This window comes from Lolium perenne, chromosome 1, assembly GCF_019359855.2.
Source record: "Lolium perenne isolate Kyuss_39 chromosome 1, Kyuss_2.0, whole genome shotgun sequence".
Taxonomy (NCBI): domain Eukaryota; kingdom Viridiplantae; phylum Streptophyta; class Magnoliopsida; order Poales; family Poaceae; genus Lolium; species Lolium perenne.
In genome coordinates, this window is record NC_067244.2 from 130,717,218 (window position 1) to 130,731,045 (window position 13,828).

The 13,828-nt window shown below is 46.1% G+C and overlaps 1 long non-coding RNA gene across 5 annotated transcripts; it reads right to left on the reverse strand.

Moving 5' to 3' along the window:
* Positions 1-4,772: 4,772 nt before the first annotated feature.
* Positions 4,773-8,158, reverse strand: LOC127302263 (uncharacterized). 5 transcript variants are annotated; one of them, XR_007852786.2, is made up of 5 exons: positions 6,933-8,158; positions 6,244-6,452; positions 5,793-6,071; positions 5,633-5,694; positions 4,773-5,212 (listed from the first exon to the last, which is right to left on the reverse strand). It is a non-coding gene; the product is annotated as an uncharacterized lncRNA (long non-coding RNA). The 5 variants fall into 5 exon arrangements; XR_007852783.2 differs by having other exon boundaries at positions 5,788-6,071; XR_007852787.2 differs by lacking the exon at positions 4,773-5,212 and having other exon boundaries at positions 5,430-5,694; positions 6,933-8,153.
* Positions 8,159-13,828: the final 5,670 nt, after the last annotated feature.

The following is a 13,828-nucleotide window of genomic DNA, read 5'->3' on the forward strand; positions in this document are numbered from 1 at the left end:
TACTCCCAGCTGAATAACCATTACCATCTCAATACACAGTCAGATATAATATACCCATAAATAACTATAGGTAAGATTTTCTTAGAAAAAGGCACATGTACTTCACTAATCAACAACTGCAGTCAGTAGAGGAGCTTGACAGCTAACTTAGGGCAGGCCAAAAATATTTTTTAGGGAGAAAATGAAGGGGAATAATGAGATTGGCCAGAAGTAATTACGTTTATACTAATCGCAAGCCTCCAACTTATCATCAGTGGCGACATTATTTTCCTCCGCAGCCATTTACGGAGGCGCCTTCCTTCTCGGCCTCCCAGGCCTTCCAATCCCAAATCGAATTCATCTAGAGAAACGATTTGATGTTAAATCATACATACAAATATGTAGAGCAAGCAAATGAATAATTTACACTGTGAAAATGACCAGGCAAGGAATTAATACCACACAAAATTGTATGTCTCATATATGTGACTCGATCTGACACTATGCTTACATACCATCACACGAATCTAACATCACTCCTGGGAAATGAAACACGTTGAGGTCGAAGTGGAGGGTGAAGCCATATCTGCTGTCTATCCACTACATCAAGATAAATTTGTAAATGATAAGTGTTACATCGTGCTGCAAAGAATACAAAAATTAAACCGTGAGAAGGCTTTGATACCTTGGCAATCTGCTGCACAGAGAAGGAGATCCAGAGAAAGAGAGAGAGAGATGAGAGGTGGGGCAACCATGCCCGTTCTTTTCCACGACTGGCATCATCATCTCCACTCCAGATGAACCACCTGTTCCGACCGGCAGCATTTAGCCTTCCCTGCCGCCACACATGAGAGAGGAGGAAGGATAGAGGATGCACTGACCCCTAGTCAAGACCTATGTAATAATACATGAGTATTAAGACCACAATATAGAGTTCAATACTACAAAGGAACCATCTTGTATCTACCTACACATACACAGAAGATCAATTCTATTTGTAACAAGCCGGGAGGAAATATGCATGAGTACAGAAGTCAAAAGTACATACACTTCCTTGTAATCGGAATATTCAGGAAGGTTTTTAGCTTGAACACCTAGACGGCAATGGGAAGCAAATCAGAGCACGCAATCTTTGATGCCATTGTCCAAATAACATTAACCTACGTGATCTATGATAGATCAATGGCTCTGAAATGAACCTAAAAAGTAGAAATGCATATAGAGGCCATCAAAAAACTATCTCGTTGACAATGTGATGTACTGCATGTTAGATGTATATATTTGTCTTTTGTAGTTTCCCCATATGTTAAGGGGCTTTCTGCATATGTGCACCTGTACATGTACTATATATTGTGGCCTTTGGCCCCCTGGTAATACAACAAGCATATTATCATAACATGGTATCAGAGCCCCAGGTTTCGAGTTCAAATCCTGGTTTTCGCAATTAAGCCTAAAAATTGTTGTTGCCCCCCTCTTTAGCCACCGCTGATGCCCTGTTTCGGTGTGCTCTTCTTCTTTCACGTGTTGATTTTCTCTTCTCCCGTCACACGCGAGTGGGGGTGTTGTGAAGTGTATATGTGGATTGCCTATCCCTTTCCATCAGTTCGGACTTTTCAGCAGTGGCATCATCGGCTGGGTCACCTATGTGGCTCCCGTTTATCGTCATTAGTTCGTCGTGGTCTTCTGGAGTCTGTCTCAGGAGACGTGTCTTTGCATTCGTGTCAGGGTTGTAGGCTAGGCAAACAGATTCAGCTTCCCTATCCTACTAGTGCGTCTGTATCTCAGCGACCTTTTGATTTAGTTCATTCGGATGTTTGGGGTCCGGCTCCCTTTCCTTCGAAAGGGGGTCATCGATACTATATTTTTTTTATTGATGATTTTTCGCGATACACCTGGTTGTTTCTTATGCACTCTCGCAGTGAGGTGCTTTCTATTTATCAGCGTTTTGCAGCCATGGTTCGTACTCAGTATTCCACGCCTATTCGTGTGTTTCGTGCTGACTCTGCAGGAGAGTATATCTCCCAGCACCTGCGTGGTGTTCTTGCTGAGCAGGGCACCCTTGCCCAGTTCTCATGTCCCGGCGCCCATGCTCAAAATGGTGTCGCCGAGAGTAAGCATCATCATATTCTTGAGACTACCCGTGCTATGATGATTGCTTCCTCTCTTCCGCCGCATTTCTGGGCTGAGGCTGTCGCTACATCGACTTACCTCATTAACATTCAGCCTTCTGCTGCCCTTCAAGGTGGCATTCCTCTCGAGCGTCTTTCTGGTTGCTCTCCAGATTACTCGACACTTCGTTTATTTGGTTGCGTTTGCTATGTTCTTCTCCCTCCTCGCGATCGCACCAAGCTGACCGCTCAGTCTGTTGAGTGTGTTTTTCTCGGATACAGTGATGAGCATAAGGGCTATCGCTGTTGGGACCCCGTTGGTCGTCGGATGCGCATCTCTCGTGATGTCACGTTTGATGAGACGCGCCCCTTCTATCCTCATCCCACCTCGGGTACTTACCCGGTGGATGATATCTCTTTTCTTCTTTTTCCGGATGCACCCCCTGCTATCCCGTCTCCTCCCCCTCCTAGTCCTGATGTGCCTCCTTCGGCGCCATCCTCTCCTCCGTCTAGTCCACCTAGTACTCCTCGTTCTCCGGCTTCGGATCCTTCTGATGCTGTCCCTTCTTCCGCTTCTTCTGATGAGTTGTCCTCTGCTGATGACCTTCCCCCTTCACGGCCTGTCCGTCAGCGTCGTGCTCCAGCTCGTTACTCTCCTAGTCAGTATGGTCTCTCTGTTGTTTCCGAGCCGACTTCTTATCAGGATGCCGAGCGTCATCCTGAATGGCAGCTTGCCATGGCTGAGGAGATCGCTGCGCTTGAGTGCACTGGAACTTGGGATCTTGTTTCTCCACCTTCTGGTGTTCGTCCTATCACGTGTAAGTGGGTCTATAAAATTAAGACTCGCTCTGATGGATCTCTTGAGCGCTATAAAGCGCGTCTTGTGGCTCGTGGCTTTCAGCAGGAGCACGGCCGTGACTATGATGAGACTTTTGCCCCTGTAGCTCATATGACTACTGTGCGTACTCTTCTTGTTGTTGCTTCTGTTCGTCGCTGGTCTGTCTCCCAGCTTGATGTTCAGAATGCTTTTCTTAATGGCGAGTTGAGTGAGGAGGTTTACATGCAGCCTCCTCCTGGGTATTCTGTTCCCGATGGGATGGTTTGTTGTCTTCGACGTTCTCTCTATGGTCTCAAACAGGCCCCTCGTGCCTGGTTTGAGCGCTTCGCCTCTGTGGTGACTGCTGCTGGTTTCTCTCCTAGTCTTCATGATCCAGCACTTTTCGTTCACACTTCTTCTCGTGGACGTACTCTTTTTCTTCTCTATGTTGATGATATGATCATTACTGGTGATGATCCTGAGTATATTGCCTTCGTTAAGGCTCGTCTTCGTGATCAGTTTCTTATGACTGATCTTGGTCCTCTTCGCTATTTTCTTGGCATTGAGGTTTCCTCCACTTCTTATGGCTTTTCTATCTCTCAGGAAAAGTACATTCAGGATCTTCTTGCTCGTGCTGCTCTTGGGGATAAGCGCACAGTCGATACTCCTATGGAGCTTAATGTTAAGCTTCGTCCTACTGATGGTGATCCTCTTCCTGATCCCACCCGTTATCGCCATCTTGTTGGGAGTCTTGTTTATCTTGCTATCACTCGTCCTGATATTTCTTATCCTATTCATATTCTGAGTCAGTTTGTCTCATCTCCTACCACTGTTCACTATAGTCATCTCCTCCGTGTTCTTCGTTATCTTCGTGGCACGATCACTCGTCGCCTTTTCTTTCCCCGTTCCAGCTCTCTCCAGCTCCAGTGCTATTCGGATGCTACGTGGGCGAGTGATCCTACGGATCGTCGTTCGCTACGCTTCTTGTGTGTTTCTTGGTGGTTCGCTTGTGGCTTGGAAGACGAAGAAACAGGTCGCAGTTTCCCGTTCGAGTGTTGAGGCTGAGTTGCGGGCTATGGCTTTGTTGATTGCTGAGGTGACTTGGTTGCGGTGGTTGCTTGCGGATTTTGGGGTCTCTGTTATGACACCCACTCCACTTTTGTCTGACAGTACAGGTGCTATCAGTATTGCACGTGATCCGGTCAAGCATGAGCTGACCAAGCATATCGGTGTTGATGCTTTTTACACACGTGCACGGGTACAGGATGATGTTGTTGCGGTTCATTATGTGCCTTCAGATTTGCAGTTGGCGGATTTCTTTACGAAGGCACAGACTCGAGCGCAGCATGATTTCTTACTCTCCAAACTCAGTGTTGTGGATCCACCATGAGTTTGAGGGGGGTGTTAGATGTATATATTTGTCTTTTGTAGTTTCCCCATATGTTAGGGGGCTTTCTGCATATGTGCACCTGTACATGTACTATATATTGTGGCCTTTGGCCCCCTGGTAATACAACAAACATATTATCATAACACTGCAAATCGATGGTAGAATGTATTGATTCTGTGTAGTAAATAAAAAATACCTAACTGGTAGATTCTAGAGATTGTTGATCTGTCCGTGGCATGGAACGTCACCGCTGACCATTGCAATACCGCACATGTGAGCACCATCACGTGTGCCACTGCTGGACAGCTCCGCGCTGATCTCTATAGCTAAATCCTCATAGTTTAAGGTCAGAAATATTGCATCTTGATTGTTAGAGAGATAAATGAGAATCCATGAATGGACAGCGCCTCCTTGACTCATCCATATTTTCGCACTTATGCTATATTCAGAATTTGGTGAGTGTCGCCCCATTAAGATTTCCTTAACTTATGGACAGCGCCTCCTTGACTCATCCATATCAGGTATATACACAAATAGTAAACTTGCCATTCAATATATAGATTTGAAATCATGGTTAAAAAGCAAGCACACTGCATGAACTTCTTTTTTGTTTGGTTGTAATTGCTAATCAAGCATTCCACTCGATAGCACGATGCAAGAACTAAACGCACATGGTTTCAGAAAAATAGTAGTATTGTAGAAAACAAAAAAGAAGCATTGAAGCACATGCCTGAATATTAGTGAGGCCACCCTCGATTAAAGTACTTGCCAATGAATTTGTATACATAAGTGTAATGGCTGATGATGGGTACCAAACAGATGCTCCCTCTGGTCTCTTTTAATTGACTCAAATTTAGTACAAATTTGTACTAAATTTGAGTCAATTAGAAAAGGATCGGAGGGAGTAGCATTTTACACCTAGCAAAGTCATTTTGTAAACGCATGGACCATGGTTATGGTTATGGTAATTCTTATGGTAATGGTCATGGTAATTCTTATGGTAATTCTTATGGTAATGCGGCATGGTCAGATAGGAACCAAAACTAAGGCCCTGAGCTTATGTCACGCAATAGTAAAGCTTATTTCCCTTCTAGGTCAGAAATGTCATTGCTGCTCTAGGTACCAACTGGTACAATTAGATTAAATTGCATTCATATTACTTGTGTCAATTTGCCGAACATACAATAGGAGAATTTCATAGCATGAAATGGAACATTTGCTACACACCTAGAATACTAAGAACATTTGCATATATGAAATGGATGACCTGCCCTGGTGATGTTATTCTCAGAATGCATGCATACATATCTCCAAGAAGATAAATGAAAGAGAACTCACAACATGCCTATCACGCACGAGTAGAAGTCAAAGTTCACTTTTAGGTCCTTCACGTGGAACATCTATAAGCAGACCAACATAAAAGAACCATGAATATTTTCTTGCCCTAGATGGTAGGCGTACAACTGTTCCATCAAAGAAAGCGAGATACTTACACAACCTTGATATTTAGAGGAACCAACAGGGGCAACCAGAAATGCTCGTGGTAATAAGTTGGTCCAGAAATTATTTGACCAATTGAAAAACAAATGACACATTGAGAGCTCACCCAATTGCAATACAAACCAAAGTTTGCACCTACGACACACTCCAACACACCTCATTGGCCATTGCTCCAAGTCCAAGCGCTTAAGTACTAATATAAAACCAGCCTGAATAATCTTTAAATAGGATTTCCATGAGAATGTTACCAATATACTCTGGCTTGAGTGCTGGTGACCTATGCATCCACAAGAAATACATCCCAGCTTCAGCAAATCATGAATTATGGCGGTGAAACAAACAAACTTTATTACACATAAATTTCTGAAATAAATATTGGGCTGCAAGAGAATCATTGCCTGATGCAGTCGATCTAGAGATGAAAAAATGAAGGCATGGAAAAAATTTACCTAGCAATTTGGGCTGATGCAAGCCGTGGACTCGCCACGATGCTGCTTGCGGGCTCAATGGCGTGAGGAGGCGCTGATCTCGGCGACAACAACATCAACCAACATGAGTCGGCGCTGTTTCAGGTAATGGCTGCACCGGCGTTGACTGCGTGAGACATCGCTGCCTCATGTCGACGCGACGAAGGTACGACTTTCATCTCGCACCTCACCTGAAATGTTTAATAACACTTCATGAAAGGCCAAGAGTGGGAAAAATTCAAAGAAAATGCAAACTAATTCAATGTTTGTGCTATAAAAAATCCCATTATGTAAACCTCCGGGTGTGGTTTAATAAGTTACCTAAACCCCCTTATTATTATCCAGTAGAGAAAAAATAGATCAAGATTTCAAGATGTCCAAGATGACATCACAACTTTATTTATAACTATTAGTAAGACCGTAGAAATATATCAATCAAATCATTTCTTGCTTGTCCTATTTAAATGCATTGAACATCTAAGATTTTGGCACCTTGGAGAAAAGTAAAACAAATGAAACAAAGTGGTTTACCAGGATAAAGAAGTGGCCTGATCTGATTGCATTATTAGATCAAGGCATTGATTGGATAAACAAATCATGAATGTCCAAATCCAGCTTCCATTACACAAACAAATTAAGAAGGACATGGGAGATGCAGGAAAGAGAGATACCACCAGTGCACAGTCAATGTGAATCTTCAGATGGAGGAACCACCGAGCATCACATCAAGGTTGGGAGAGGCAGCGACCCCTTCAACACGGCTATGTATGTCGTCGTTGATCAGTGCCGTCCCCATGTGTGTGCCATTGCTGCAGTTACAATAGCTCGATGGAGGAGGAAGTAGAGAAGGCAGAGGCCATCCCATAATTAATTCCATCATATTCCACACACCTCGGCCAATATCTGAAAAAAAAGAACCAGAATCTCACGAAGAAAGGTATAATAAGCACAAGGCTCCATCTCGTATGTGAACATAATTTTTGAAGTACCTCGCAAGGAACACCTAAAAAGGAAAAAGTATCATACACCTGGAAGATGACGACCATACACCATGACGCGATCTTCCCTCTCCGCGTCGCCACCTTCTTGCTGCTTGCCCGCCGCAGCTTTCTTCCTCGATCTGGAACTTTCTGGAGCAGGTCCTGGCTTCTAGACACCGCCATCGCCCGAGCCCTCCCTGCAGCTGCTGTCGCCGTCGCCCAGCGCTTGCTGCGGCCGCCGTGTCCATCCATCGACGTTGCTCGGGTGCTCTCCACCGGCACAGCTACCGCACGCTCCCTGTAGCCGCCGCTCGAGAATGGTGGCGGTGGAGGCCGAACCCCTCCGCCGTTCCACATCTCACTCGCATGTTCCCCCACGTCAAGCTCTGCCTCCTCTAGCCATGGCACCTTGCAGACCTTCCCCTCTTCCCGGCGGCCCCTCGTGTGCTCCTCCCTGCGCCTGAAGGCCTCCCGGCGAGCGGAGGACATCATCCTTGACGGGGCCGCAGCCGGTTCTTCTCCAGTACCGGAGGAGGAGGGAGGGGCGGTGGGAAGAGAAGAGCACGAGCAAGGCGAGGAGGAGCACGGGAGGAGGATAGGCAGCGGCGGAGCCCACGCGGAGGAGGAGGCTGGGGGACGGCGGCGCCGATGCAGAGGAGGAGAATGGGGTGGAGGAGGCAGCCATTGGGGGAGCTATTGGGTGAACGGGGATTGGGGATTGCCCGTCCAGGGTAGGGATTGGGTGGAGATATTTTCACGGGACGAAGCGACGCGCAACCAACACAAAGACGAACCCAGCAACTGACAAGCTAACCCGGCCGAACGTAGGACCCTCGCGCAGTCCCAGGCGGGTAAAATAGGGCCATTCCATGGCATTCTCTAGCAATGGGAAGTCACCCACGCGACCAACCGACCGATGCTGGCTCGAAGTGAACGGACAAGATCCTCCACCTGACACCTGCTGGTAAGATCGGACGGACCAGAATCACTATTCGCTGTGAAGCCCCCTATGGGGGCATCATTTATACCTTTAGACTAGATTTTGATGTGCGCCTTGGCGCACGATCCCGTGAAATTCGCGCAGTTTTATATTTTCTAGAACAACGATAAAAATCATGTGGTTTCCACGTCTTCCACACCGTCAAGAATTTTGTAAACAAAATATTAAGTTTTAAATTATATAAGCAGGTAGCCTTGAGCACGGCTTAAACATAGTTGTTATATAACAACATATAAAACACATGCAATCTATACCTAATAATAAAGGGAGAAGTGTTTCCGTGGTTCGGTCCGTCATATTACGCTTTCGTCCGTCCAAAAGGCGCCTTCGTAGGTGTCCCTACCGTGCCGCAGGGCTTTGGAGTAAACCGTGTCATACTCGAACTGAGTCGGCATTGTCCTACTCGAACTGATTAGGTTTCATGGGTATAATAAACATACAGGCCACGTGTTCCAGGCAATAGAGGCAAGTTTGTTTTCCGTCTCCACGATGCTAGACGGCAAAATTAGCAGCAGAAGCATTGGAGCCGAGGTCCTCCATCAAGAGGATCAGCGTCAGCGCTGATTGAGAAGGGGTGGGAGGGGTTGGTTTATGTGTCGATGCGTGCGCCGACTTTGGCTGCCTTGAGGACTTCTCGGTCTCTACGGCAAACAACCGATCTCGCTGCATGGGCAGCATATCTCTTTGGTCTTTCTGTTTCCAAAGGCTCACAAAGGTCTACTGCTAGCTATATGTATGTTTATCCAGAACGATCAACTGAAATCGTTCGCATCAACCAAGTGGTGCTACGATTGATCTGATTCATCATGGCTCCACAGTCCACCTACATGCAGGGCTAATATGGCATCGCTGGTTGCCCGTTTAACTGCATTTGTCTGTTCAGATAATCTCTCTATGTTCAGATATTATTATACTTCATTGTTTTAAACGAAGGTAAAAGATTTACCTTATCTATTAATTAAGAATAAGGCGTTTCTGTTTTTAAGGGAACCCGGGGAAAACCCGATACAAACATGGCCAAGCCCACCCAACAACAACTCCATAGAGCCATGCCCACCCTCACTGACGACACATCAAAGACCACAAAAGAATGTCAACCACAAAAACACAACCAACGGCGAACCGCTCCACCAAACTAGCAATACTCCCACCGTTGTTGAAGACAAGAAGCAACATCTGCTATGGGAGGAGTAGACCTAGGACGTCCGACAAAGGTGAAGAAGCCTGCTTCACAAGACCATGCGTCAGAAGTGGTGCTCGAAACACCGATGACCAACGTTGAGATTCACCTCATCGCCCACACGGCACAAGGTCGAACACCCTCAAAGTTGACGATCACTCGGAGCCGCCACCCCGACATTCCGCGGCTCCGGCATGTCCTGCGCGGTCAACCATGACAACCACATTTCGGGGACACTGACCCGACGTACCACCGCTCGCTCTTGAGCTGCAATGCCGCACGAACCAATAACCTGTATCCCAAGCTACACAAGGTAGGTGACCGCAGACCACGACCATCACACCAACTCATCCGGGGCCGTCGCCCCGACATAAAGTCCGACCGCCCCCTTTGGGATGCGTCGACTAAGCCGACAATGCCGTCGCACTTGCCGCAGAACATTGCCACCCAAGCCATGACGATCCGCGACCAGTCGTGATGATTCCCGAGGCCACCGCCTTGGCGCACAAGCACAACCTCTCGGGGCCGCTGCCCCGACGTCCACCACCTCGTCGACAAGCGAGACCAAGCGAGCGACCACATGCTGGCTCTCCAAGGAGATACCTCCAATGACGTAGTGGCGTATCCGTCACCATTGCCCACTTTGGCAAACCAAAACTAGGGTTTCTCCCGGAGAGCCACAACCCCATGAGGGCGAGAAACAAAGCTCAACAACAATGCCTTCAAGAAGGTAAACAACGTCGATGCGCCATCGTTGTCGGACACAAACAAAGGCCGAGGTTGGGCTTTCTCCTAGAGCTCCTCCACGCCCTCGCCGATGGGGTGCAAGTCCGGGCATATCGTCGGCACCAAAGCATGTAGCAATCAGCAGGAACTCGCTCCGCAGACGTCCGCCAAGCTCCACCTTGTGATTCACCTACTGCAGCACCTCCCGCCACAACAAGAGAAACCACATCCCCATGGGCAGCACATCGGCGTGATGCCAAATTGACCCACCATGGATGCCTCGCCGATGAGACCACCGACCATAACCCGGGGCCACCGCCCCAGCGTCATCTATGCCCACATGCTTGAAGGAGAGCCGCACCCTGAAGCCTACCAGGGGCGCCACCCCGGCCGACCGAGCAGCGCAGCCAACACACCCGACCAGGGCTAGGGCACCTCTGCGCGCCCACCACATGTTGTGCCAGTATGGCCCATCACCTGTGCCGCAGAAGGCGAACGCCGACCGCCGGAGTAGCCAGCACCGCTCGCCGCAGAAGCCGCAGATCTGGTCGCCGTCGCCGCACATGGTAGACATCCGCCTTCACCTCGGCCCAACACTCACCACCTCGACCTCCTCACCACATTCTCCGCCTCCACGACTTGCCGGCAACGTACCATAGCGCGTCGCGCGACCACGAGGTCCGGGGCCACCACCCCGACTTGCTGGTTCTGCTGCGCACGGGCGCGCAAGCCAAAGGTCCCCGCCCCCTTTGGGAGACAAGGCCCTCCACCACCGCGGCAGGGGCCGACGGCATGCATTATCCTCGTACTTCTCAAATTAATGTTGTATTATATGTGGTGTCGTGTGTTTCTGAATTTTCGGTCCCGTTGCAAAGCACGGGCAATTTTCCTAGTAGATACTTAAGAGATAACAGTCTTTAAGGCAGTAATACAATATTTAGTTCAGGGCATAAGAAATTAGAACCAATGAAACATTAAAAAATCCATGGAGACCAGAAAAAGTGCATTCTCCTCACCGAGGAATATCTCCATCAAGGAGGCCGTTTTCGAAATCAGGCACGTGATGTAAAAGCTTGTATGACACGTCCTTTTTTAGCAGGGTTGACAACAACTCCTATGAGCACAAAAATACATATCCAATGCTATCTGGTTAGATTAAATCACCACATCTCTGAATTTGTGTTTTACTTTTATCATCATACATCTCGGAATGCTTGTAGGTATATCTGTCTAGCAGAGGCACCTGGATGTCACCATGTCCGTGTATTCTGATGTATCACGGTGTAGCTCAGTAACAAAATAGCAAGGCTGGAGCATGTGATCGACATTTCTGATTGTGGAAAGATGCAAAGTTATTCATCTAAGCTCTACTACAACATGGGAGGCCGCAATGAAGTCATACAGATAATAAGCAGCAGTTCCAACAAAGGCCAGATATCGTCAGGCGGTAGTAAATTCTGTAGTCAAACAGTAAGCGGACCAGTTGACAAAACAAACTCAATAGCTATTCAATTTTGCTCTTTGGGAAATATGCTGATGAGAAACTCGACATCAGTTGTTCCAGTCGAATTTAAATCACCTCCAAGGCTGAATGTTTCCGCAAAGGCTGATATGAAGCTGATGTGTGCAGGCTGAACGGTGTATGAATTCCAAGAGATTTAGGAAACAACTGCGGACACATCTGAAAATAAACCGAAACTTCTAGTGTCCTTTGGCTGGAAGGAAACAGCCGCAGATACAACTGAAAATAAACCAAGTCCATAGCATCAGCCCTCAGAGTTAGATCAATATATAAATACATACATGAATAGTTCATACCGTTCTACCCAACTGTGATAGTTAGACATAAGATAAAAACAGATGGATGATTCTCCCGACAAATATGATGTACATGAAAAAATCTAGCGACCCATACCTATATTACTGCTGAAATTTGCAATTGGGGATGGACATTTCAGTGTATCTATGACTCTGTTTCACAAGTGGGTATTTAAAATTGCGAAGGAGCAAACCAATGAAAAACAGTAGCATCAGAAATCCAGAGAGAGTACATGTTCTTAGCAACAAGAGGTTCACTCAATTTACGCCTATTCTCAAATATCTAAACGTAGTGGCCAGAAAATACCTGCTCCCTGGAAGCCTTCCTATTTGAGATCCTTGATGCCGGTGCCTGGCGCGGCGGTGATCTCATCAACCGAGCCCCTGAACATGGACCGCAAGCCACCCACGCTGAGAAAATCGATAGTACATGTGCTGCACGACATAAGGAATTAGAACCAATGAAAGATTAAAATCTAGAACCTAAAGCCTAACCCAAATTGCTGCAAATGACTGGCCGTTGACAACTTCTAAACCTCCTATAAACTGGACTTGTTAACATGATTTAAAACGTCCTGCTAGAAATGAATAAAGCTTAAACCTAACTGGCCGCTAGCAGAGATATGCACAAAATTAAACAGTTGGAAGCTTTGTAAACAGTTGGAAGCCTAATATAATGATGAGAGGGTCCTTCTAACCGACCTGAAGAACGTGTACACCATCAAACAAAGTGAAGCTTTGTAATCTTAGTTTGAGATGCTACATTTGGAAAAGAACTGATTGTTATCAGAAAGGGAAGATGCAAGATCCGAACCACGTGAGGATTCAAGTAAAAAAATCTAAGACCATTACTTTATCTTCAGTATACTAAGAGAAAAGATATGGATTGCCCTATATGACTAAAATTTCATTTTTTTTTTGGATAAGCATGCAAACAGCCTAGCTTATAGAGTGCAAATGACCAGAGGGGACAAATGTACACCTATTAACTTCCATAACACACGATGTATATGCCTCTTAGTGGAGATAATTCAACCATTGGTTAATTATTTCTTCTACTTCCTCCAGACCCTCAAGGCCTCAACCAATTCGCTAGAATCACATGCTTTATTCAATAAAAAAAGTGCACCCTCGATGATAGGAATAAACAACACTAAAATCAAGTAAAGGCAGCACGCAGAGGAGAAAATAGCGGATGGCAAATTTCTCATGACCTTACTATTTGCATACACACACTTAAAGATACTCATAAGAAATATGTAGCAACTATAGACCTAGAAATATTTGTATAGGGATTAGAGGGAGAACCAGAGAGAGGTTCGAGGGAGAGAGCGGGAGAGAGAGGACCTGCATGTATGATCTTTGGTTGCTTCTCATGGATGAGCAAAATAGTGCATTCAATTGCTGGATTGCATGGACAACCAAAATATTGTGCTTTTATCAATTTGCCACGTGATGGGAAAATATGCTGCAATTTAACACAACCAATTAGCAATCTAGAACTAAATCTGTACTAAAATTGGCATAATTCAAGCAATTTTACTTTTCTTCTATTTGCAGCAAGTATACAATACAATCAGTCATCACTCAGTAATTCAGCCCCAATATCCATCATAGACAAAAAATCAAATTTACATGTATCATGGGAGAATTTATCTAATGTATGCATCGATTAATTAAGCTAGCTATATAGTTCAATTAATCGTGAATGTATGAGATATGTCTAAACATAAATATAAGTATTCATAATAAAGAAGAGGTGGTTGCAGGCTACCATGCTGACATTTCCGCTTCTAGGGAGCAAATTCTTGCGGCCAATGATGGTGATGAGCCCATATCTCAAGCCTTCATCTCTCTGTACTA